Consider the following 10302-nt stretch of genomic DNA (forward strand, 5'->3'; position numbering starts at 1 on the left):
CAGTGAACAATTAAATTTTTTTATTACTTTAAACTATTCTAGCAGTCAAGGAAAGGCAGACAATACAGTTCTCACCCTTTCACAACCCCCCCAAAACCTTTTAACACCCACATAAGACTGGTCACACCCCCACATCACGACGTCACACCGCCGCAGTGCTTGTCACACTCCCTGCAGCAACACACAATAGGCCCTTCATAAATTTCAGCTCCAGGCCCATGTGAGCCTTAATCTGGCACTGCCTCTGCCTCATTTTTTAATTGCACCCATTAATGTTACTTAATGCACACTAGAGCTACTGTAGATTAACAATAGGTTGGGTGGGATTACAGCCTCCACTTAAAAATATGGGGATGGTCTCAAGCATATTCTATAAAATGACAGAAGCTGATAGGTTCCACTTTATCTCTCTTGAAGGTTTGATACATCTCCCCCTATGTCTTGTGGAGTAAACATAACTACACTATATAGCATGCAGCACTCAGCACTGTGTCTTAAAATGATTAGGAGTGTGTATTGTGAATTAATATACTAGGAGAATGAATCCTGGCAATATACTTCAGATCCATACAATGCATATTTCTGATCACAGCAGTGCCCCCTGTGTTAGTTTAGCAGTATTGACTCATAATGACTGTATGTGAGAGAGCTGATGGGGAATGTGTCATGTGACTTTTAAACTACTGACCTATATGCCAGGAGAATGATTCAAAGATTCATCATGACAATCTCTTTCAATGAGCTCCACATGAGTCACTGATCTAATTGAACTAGTTGCCAGAAGAATGAGTCATGACAATCTAGTTCAATGAGCTGCACACATAGCCCTCACAAAGTCTGAGCATAGCAGTACTGACTCATGCCTAATGGAGCTGCTGTGCTCTCTCTGTCACTGTGTCTAACTCCTCCCACTTGTTTTAGCTCTTGATGAAATTATCTTTGCCAGAGCTGTGAACTAGTTAATTTTGAAGATCAGTTTATTTTGAACTGATCATTTGTGAACTACCCATCACTAGTGCTCACTGGCTGTTACAGGAGGACAGCACCTAAACCTAAAGCCAGCTGCAGGAGTCTGGAACTGACAGTGTTCTGCAGCCCATCTACATTCCCGCCTGTGCCTGTCCTCCAGCCGGTGCCTATTCTTCCGCCAGTGCCCGTTCCCCGCCCTGGGCTGTCGGTCTGTATAGGCTTGAAGGTGGCTTGCTGGTGCTGCTAGTAAGAGCCGCCACCTCCCCCAGCCCATGAAATGTGCACTGCTGCTGCGGCCAGTAACAGCCGCTATCCCCCGCTGCTGGCCAGTATCAGCCGACACCTTCCCCAGGCCCCCGTAGCATGCATTGTGGCCGGTAACAGCCACGATCCCCAGCCACTGGCCAGTAACAGATACAACCCCCCACAGGCCACAGTGGCTTGCAGGGCAGCCACAGCCTTCTCATACAGAGCTCTGCCGGGCCAGGTGTCATACTGCTCTTCCCTCCATCAGTCACATCTCCTGATAGGAGAAGCAGTAAGGTGGCACTTTCCTCAGCCTAATATTATGTCATAAAAGAACATACTTTAGTGTATTGCTCTACACTAGTGCAGTGTATATAACATATTTCATGTAAGTGACTGTTTTCTGCGGTGGGGGCCTATGTGTTTGTTATTTCCCTATGGGTGCCAATGTATGTTTATTTTCATACAAGGCTTATGTAATGTATATATTTCCTGCAGGGGCCTATGTGTTTGATCTATGGGTGCCAATGTGTGTTTCTCTTTTCATGCAAAGCTCATGTAACTTATTTATTTCCTGGGGGGGCCTATAGTATGTGTTTGATATTTTTTTCCTTATGGGTGCCAATGTGTGTGGTTTTTATTACATGCAAAGCTTAAGTGATTTATTTATTTTCTGCGGAGGGTGTCTACAGTATGTGTTTAAGAAGAGTGAGAGTTGCAAAGGGTGAGAGAAGAAAGGAAGGAATGAGAAATGTACGCAATACCCCCCCCATTTTTAGAGGCCACACCCTCATGACACGTAGCCGTGCCCATTTTTTTGCGTGCACCAGTGCATCTCCATACCACCACTTCAAAATTCCCACTTCGACCACTGGACTTCAAAGATTTATTTCTGATGGATGTTCTGAGTGACCACAGATTTGCACAAAAGATTGATGGTGTGACTGATAGTGTGTGTGTGTATGCAAGCGGTGGACTTGAGAAGCTGCTAGTAGGTGTCTCCTTATAAATTATGATGGCTGGAACATTTGAATATTTTTGCACAACCACTGCCAATGGGATCGCAGCTGTGATGAGATTTGCATCCACATTTGGCCCCTTATCTCCATGTATGTAAGATGTAATTCTGGTAACAGGTAATTTGTCCTGCTGGCAGGTACACTATAGTCTAGTTTGAGGGAATTGTATTTTTTCTGGTTTTATCCTTATGATCTACAATCAGAGGTGCTCTGATGATGTGTCCTTCTAATCAAACTTGACAAAGCTAATGTGGAAATTCTTGAATTTTTTCCAAATGTTCATATTCATGGATAATGGTTCCTTTACTCAGGAGGAATTATCTGCAGCTATGAGCAAATATGGTAATGATGAGGACTTCTAGCACTCCTTTAAGAATGGGCTAGGTTGGATGTTTGTTTTCTCAGATAGTTACCATTAGATACACCCTGTGGAAAATGGGAACATGATCCAGTTTCTCAACTTGATTAACGTGATGTTCAAGTTTGTCTAGAGATCTATGTGGCATGCATACACTGAGGATTCTAGGTAGAACAAAAGGAAGGAAAGAAAACTTTTTGTTGGGGGCACAAACTTCTTTATATCTGTTAAAAGACTGTATTTTAATGTAATATATCACTAATATCACAAATACTTAGACAAAACACCACAGAAAGACAAATACAACATATATCTAATCTATTTCACTGTATCACACTGAATAATTGGATAAACCATTAATCCTCACAATTTCTGGTCATAAATAAGCTTCACCACATGTTATGTAAGGATATTAATACAGTGTGATTCACCATATTCATAATAGAGGGTGAAAAGGCATATAAATCATGTGCATAAGTAAAGTTAATTTTTGGGGAATCAAACAGACCCTTTTCATATGGTGGTATGTGTTATCAGAAAATTAAACAGAAAGAGGATAAGTATGGTTTAAAATAACTGCTAAATCTGAGGAGTAAGATACTGCTGTTAAATCATCTGCTTACAAGCAACAAATGACCTTAATGAGTGTTCCTCTCCTCAGTAGCAGTTATTGTAGTATGAAAAATTAGATAAGTAACAGAGGTTGTGAAAAAAGGGCACAGGACTTGCAAGAAGAACTGACCCACAAAGGTAAAATAGTTATTTTTGAGAATAAAGGAGAATACTGGTGATTTACATACCTTTCTTCTTGATCTTTTGGTCTTTGTTCTCAAAAATAACTATTTTACCTTTGTGGGTCAGTTCGTCTTGCAGGCCCAGGGCACAGCAATGGACTCATCCTGTGCCACCATCTACGGCAATATATATCTAGGCTGGTGGGAGCAGGAGGTGGTCTTTTGAAAAACAAATGAAGATTATACACAATATGTAAGTTTATGGTTACGATATATAGACAACATATTTATGATCTGGACTGGATCTGAGGAACAGTTTCGGATATTCCTGAATTTACTCAACCTCAATCAGTTAAACCTAAGGCTGACCTCAGATATCAGTAACAACATTCCTGGACCTCAAAATCTTGAGAGATGAAAACTATGAGCTGACCACGGACTTGCACAGAGAGAGTACAGCAACCAATAGTCTTTTACACAGCAGCAGCTCACATTTTCCCCCCACAATTCACAATATCCCCAAAGGGGAATTCCTCCGTTTGAGATGAAATTGTTCTAACAATGCGGAATTCAGATTGAGATGCCAGGAGCTGACGGTAAGACTACGGGAAAGAGGTTATAGTCATAGGAGTATCAAGAGAGTGATTAATTATATGAAATACATCAATAGGAAAACTCTGATATTCACACAAAATAAGATAAAGGACAAGGAACAGGGAATGATAAGATTCATAGGCAATTTCTACCAGGAGTAGCAAACTATCAGTAAAATAATCCAGGATAAGTGGCCAATAGTACTTATGGCTGTGAATCTGGGTCAGAAACTACAACCAAAGGTATCGATGGGATGAAGAAGATCGACAAACCTCAAAGACTTATAGGTCCGAAGCCATTATGAGGGCAGGAATAAATCCCAACCAGTATTGGTAGGATCCCACACTTGTGGGTCATGCAATGCATGTCCCTTTATGGCTAAAACTGAATCAACAGAAAAGAGGATCAATTTTGCAAAACCTTGCAACTGAGATATTACATTAAATGTAATAGAGTAGGAACTATCTATTGCCTGGAATGCAGATGTGGCAAATAATATGTAGGTATGACAACAAGACCTTTGAAAACCCGTATCTTAGAACACATTGGCAACATACACAATGCAACCAAAGATCTTCAAAGACTGAAGAAACTAACATCGGTCGCTAGGCACTTTCACATGACCCATAAAGGAGAATATATGGGCATTAAAGCTTTTGGCTTAGAAAGGGCCAAACTAGGCATTTGAGGTGGGGATCTTAATAAAGAACTACTAAGGAAAGAAAGCCGCTGGATCTTCAAGTTGGGTACTCTCACACCATACGGTCTTAATAAATATAATAGCTATGGAGCTTTCCTTAATTAGGAATAACATCTATAGTTTCTACATTTCACTTAATGTAATCCTGATAATGGATTTACTTTTTCATATCATGATACTTTACCTTGTAGAGAATCATATCCTTTCCTCTCTGAAATTCTTATCACAGCAATATTGACAATCTATTTGTGATTCCCTGTCCTATTTTGTCTTCTCTTTGGACTGCCAATTTTTAATTTGCCCTTCCCTACTTCCAGCTCTCCCTAGTCCATATATTACATATCATCAGAGTGTTAATATGGTTCTACAACCACCATATAGGGTCACCATCTTGATCTTTATTTAGGACAAAGGATCGTGATCTACACCACAGCAAAGATATTCCTTCTCTCTGATGGGATTCTCAATATTAAGTTTTTCAGTTATTTTCTATTATCATTGATCTCTAATTTATGATAACATATTATTGCTTTAGTACTATTTTTTCATCTTTTTCATATTCTCTGAAGGAGGTATACATTACCACCTAGGAAATTCCTATCATAAAGATACTATGTCTTATATTTTTCACTTATGGCAATCGCTGGATTTATTAGTAACAACTTTTTTGGCAGACTGCTGGACAATTTCTTTCCTCTCCCAGTGTATGCACATGTATTTGGGAGCCATGCTGTAATGTTGGTGACATGAAGTCGACAGACAAGCATGAGCATTAAGATACATATTTGAACAGTCTTTACTGTATCTTGATGGTTGAAATATATACAGTGTTGGTGTTTTTTACTGGGTGGTGAACATTAAAAAGAACATTGCAAGTGACCTTGGAGTCAAGTAGCAGTGCTTTCATTCTCTTTGGATATTAAAGGGAGTACTAGATATTGGTACTCAAATTTGAAGTGAATGACACAAAGTGTGTGCATAATCCTTATGAATTATATATATATATATATATATATATATATATATCCACTTGAAATGGATGGCACTCAAGGTCTTGTATGTGCTGGAAAAAATCCCCCAAAGGCTGGAGAGTAGGTCGAGAGAGTGGCCGGTGCACACCCCTAATATATATATATATATATATATATATATATATATATATATATATATATATATATATATTCCATTTGCTCCTGCACTCTTCCTTTAATGAAATCCAACTTTTTGGGGTGCCACACCATTTTATTCCGCTCTTCAAACACATCTTAAAAGTACATAAAAGAAGGGCACTCTCCAATATATATGACAATATTTTCTATTTATTTCATAAATTTTTTAGTCTTCATCACCACCCAGTGTACTGATAAGGATTTGTCAATCTTTGACTCACATCACCACTAATGCCAAGCACAGACAATGCTTCTCAATGCAATAACTCAGCATGTGACATGTGACGAGCAGCTATCCACCTCCATGTATAATCCCTTGTCAATTAACGGTCTGTGGGCCTGATTCAGAGGCGGTCGGAGGATGCAAGCGGTCGCTCAGAAACTGGGCGGCCGCTTGCATCCTTACCGGCCGCCTCTGTTTGGGTCGTTAGGCTGTGGGTTTACACCCACAGCTCTAACAACCGCTAGGGTGATGGTCGCGATGGTCATAGACCATCGGGGCTTACGACGAGACCCTAGGGTAGGGTCTCACTTGTCGCAAGCCCTGGAGAGCTTCTGGCCTCCGTTTGGGCTGCCACCCCCCCCGGCCCACCTTCCAAACGGGGCGAGCTGTCAATCAACATCGACAGCTCGCCCCCTTTGGAAAGAGACCCACTACGACCGGCGCTGTCGGTCGTAGCGGGTCTCACGCATGCGCACGAAGGAGCCGGCTCCCTCGTGCGCATGCGCACTGGACAAACATCGAGGCGACCGTACAGCCGCCTCTGAATGAAGCCCTGAGAGTGGACCGAGGGCCTGATTCAGAGCCGGACGCTCTGAACAGAGCGCCCGCTCTGAATCAGGGCGTGTTTTTTTTTTTTTTGCGAGGCGGCCACCCACAGCTTATGCGAGCGTCCATGATGATGGTCACGATGGTCAAGACCATCGCGACCATCGGGCTTGCGACTAGACCCTTGCAGTAGGGTCTCGTATGACGCAAGCCCTGAAGTAATTTTGGCTCTATCAGAGCCAAAATCACTCCCACTGACATCACTAGTGATGTCAGTGGGGCCGGACCCAGATGGTAGGCGTTCCCATGGGAACGCCTCCGTCTGGGCAGCCACGCCCCCAGCACGCCCACCAAAGGGGCGTGCTGTCAATCACCATCGACAGCATGCCCCCTTTGGCGCAAGACCCATAACGACGGCTACCCCTTAGGAAGGCACTTTCTATTTATCCTTGGAGTGCCGGGCTTTCTGCTGATATATATATATATATATATATATATATATATAATTTTTTTTTTTAGACAAAAACAGTCTGAAAAAGTTGGAAATCAGGCTCCAGTTAGATACCAGGGTTGCTGATACTGGCAGCTTTGAATAACTTTTGACATCTACAAAATATTTGTCATATTTAGAAATGTGCTTTGACCCCAGTGTTTTGGTTTTGGCAAATGTACGGCCACCCTGGACAAACCTACATATTTCCACAAAATACCCACGACCTTTGTAATTTTCTTTCATAAAATGAGCAAAATGCACAAAATTGTGAGAATATAATAATAAATACTTACCTTCAAAAGTCGGACGAGTTCGGGCGCAATGAGCCTGAGAGGCCAAGAAGGTCACTCCATGCAGATTGCAGAAAAACTGACTAGGGAGGTTTCAAACAGGCCCCTGCACCCCCTTGCGGCAGAGAGGTGAGCGAGAACAGCTTTGTGGCGCCTGTCAGACCAGCTGTGCCTGATGCAGGGTTAAATCAGCTAAATCATGTAATTTGGATCTGTTCACATGCAATTCAAAACTGAGATTTGGGTTTTAAACCAGAGTTCCGCATTTACAGCTGGCCCGAGCTAGAAGAAGGTTCTACTGAGAACCACAAAAGTGATCCGAGCCGGGACTCAATTAGACTCGGAACCCCTAAGTTTGGATATGTTTGTTTTTCAGGAAAACTATACTGCACATCTCTAGTTATATGGTTTTTGAATAAGTCAGCAACTGAAGCAGAACATAATAGACATGTGATAATACTATGACACATCATAATCCCTTAATATCTCATTGCCCCTCTATTTCTCTCTCACCGCCCATCCATATGTCTGTCATTGACCTCTCTATAACTTTATCATTGTCCCCTTCATACTGTGGGGCCCATTTATCATTGAATATTTGAGGTAAAGTCCCCAAAAACACCCATTTTCAGGGGTTTACATGAAATATTAAGTATTCCCCGGATGTACTAATAAGGGACTGCAGCAGAAATCTCCGATATCTGCTGCAATCCCTCCAGTTCCACTGGCAGCCGCCTCCCTGATAGATTTCTATGGGGGATGCAATGCTGCCAGATGTACAAATATCCTGAATGTTATGCATTTCCGATATTGGCACCAGCAGCTAATGCCATCTGAAGATGGCATTAGCCCAGGGGCTGAACTATGGGAGACAATGGAGGCGCCTGCCGCCGGGCTCCAGCTCTGAAGGGGCACCTCCTCAATTGTCCACAACATATTTACCACACTTAGGGCTGTAATTATATACCCGGAGTATACCATCATGGCCGCCCAATACATGGCACCCCTTCCCGGCATCTGAGCATACACTAGTAGAGAGCTCCATGTTAGACCATCAGCTGCCACCTTCTTCTATCTATAGCCTGTCTGCATGCGAAATGCTACATTACAGTGTCAGCGGCTGTGACTGGGGTGGGGGCACCAAATTATAACTTGCCTCTGGGCGTCTGCGATGAACCTACACCACTGCATTAGCCACTCTAGCCAATGGCTACAGACTCCATAACTAGCCTGTGGAGGGATCCTCCGGAATCCTCCCCCAGCAATGGCTGCTGCTCATGTGCAGCAAGTGGGACTGCGCATGCACAGCAGCTCAGGGAGCAATCTGGAGACATTGCAGGGACTTGATCCTTCGGAGCTCATCTCCCTGCATCTGCCAGTTAATACATCAAGCCATTATTATCGCATTTTGCAATGTGATCATGGTTGGTACTGACATGTCCTGATCGCAATGCAAAAGTGATCATTAATAAATGGGGCCCTGTATCCCTCAATCCACTTTCATAGCTCTCTTTGTTCCTTCCATACGTATGTCACTGCCCATTCATGTCTCTATCACTCCCACCTGCTGCCGCTGCACTTGTGGACTCTCGGGCACAACATGGGCCACTGCATGCCTGACTTCTGAAGCAGAGCCATGGCTTGGTCGATCACTGGCCCTCTGTTCACTGTGTGTGCATGGATCTCAGCCACACGTAAACAATACGTACCTGTATAATGACATTCCAAGTTGCTTGCGCATTCAGTATGAAATACCGGCGGCCGCATGGCCGGCAGTTCAAATCCCGGCAGCGTGAGGCCGACAGAGGAGCAGATCCCGGCAGCGGCAACCCTACCCCCCAAGTGCCTAACCCTAACCTTCCCCCCAAGTGCCTAACCCTAACCTTCCCCCCAAGTGCCTAACCCTAACCTCCCCCCAAGTGCCTAAACCAAAGTCCCCCGGGGGGTGCCTAAAACTAACCTCCCCCCGGGGGTGCCTAATCCTAACCCACCCTCCCCCTAGCCTAACCCTAAATCCCTCCCGGGAGCCCTAATCCTCCCCTCCCCCCCGCGGCTGTCCGCTTGCGGCGCCCGGCATCCCTTCGATCGGATCTAGATTATAGACGCCTGTCATTTAACCCTAGCCGGGATTGTGTAGTCAGGAAGCCGGCGGTCGGGATTGCGACCACCGGCTTCCTAAACGAATCCCATTGGTTGCAGCAATACAGAGTGAAACAGAGTAGTACTATTTTCATAGTAGCCAGTTTTAAAGATGGTATCACATCAAAACATGAAAGCATTGTTCCAGCATTGAATGTCACAATATGGCAAGTTTGAGCAGCTCATAGATTCAAAAAGCTTGCACAAAAGCAATGTGTCAAGTGCAATAATATCAAAATAGCATTCCCATGCAGAACTTACATCTCTCTGCCTGCTAGTCTCTATGAAGCCGATGATTCAGGACGACTCAGCTTCTCTTCCTCAAGGCTGTGGGTATCTGAAGTACAGGCATAATTAAAGCGATGTATTTGCTTAACCTATATTCTACCTTAAGAGACCTCCCAGCATGCACCAGTAACAGCACTTTACTCAAAGTCTGGCATCGTACCAAACTAGAGGGTTAGGCAATCTACAATGTAACTAATGGCAGATATTTACAACCACAACTATCTTTTAAACATTCACATTGTAAAAAAATATTTTGGATTTGAAGTAGAATTTTTTTTTATGCTGCTATTAACATATCTGCAGCTAAGCTGCTTATTAACAAATGTGATATATTCTATTGTAACAATCTACATTAAGTGACTATATTATTATCTGCCAGATTAGATCACTGTACTGTCACATCAACATACTAAGCTGCCTTTGAGAAATCATGCCTTTGCAAATTGTTGTAACCCATACCTACAGTACACAGCTATAATATAAGTTGCTGATTAAAAATGGAACACTGTCACATACTAATAATTTCCTTCTCTT

At 43.0% G+C, this 10302-nt stretch overlaps 1 protein-coding gene across 1 annotated transcript in view; it reads right to left on the bottom strand.

Annotated features, from left to right (window-relative positions):
* Positions 1-9758, bottom strand: part of LOC148502840 (cytochrome P450 2A13-like) — a 96956-nt gene extending 87198 nt beyond the window's left edge. Inside the window, exon 1 of the mRNA XM_088449312.1 lies at positions 9742-9758. The gene's annotated coding sequence lies outside the window, so the exon portion shown is untranslated. The remainder of the gene's footprint in view (positions 1-9741) is intronic.
* Between the last annotated feature and the right edge of the window lie 544 nt (positions 9759-10302).

This window comes from Taudactylus pleione, unplaced genomic scaffold, assembly GCF_031769625.1.
Source record: "Taudactylus pleione unplaced genomic scaffold, aTauple2 ptg000481l, whole genome shotgun sequence".
NCBI lineage: Eukaryota > Metazoa > Chordata > Amphibia > Anura > Myobatrachidae > Taudactylus > Taudactylus pleione.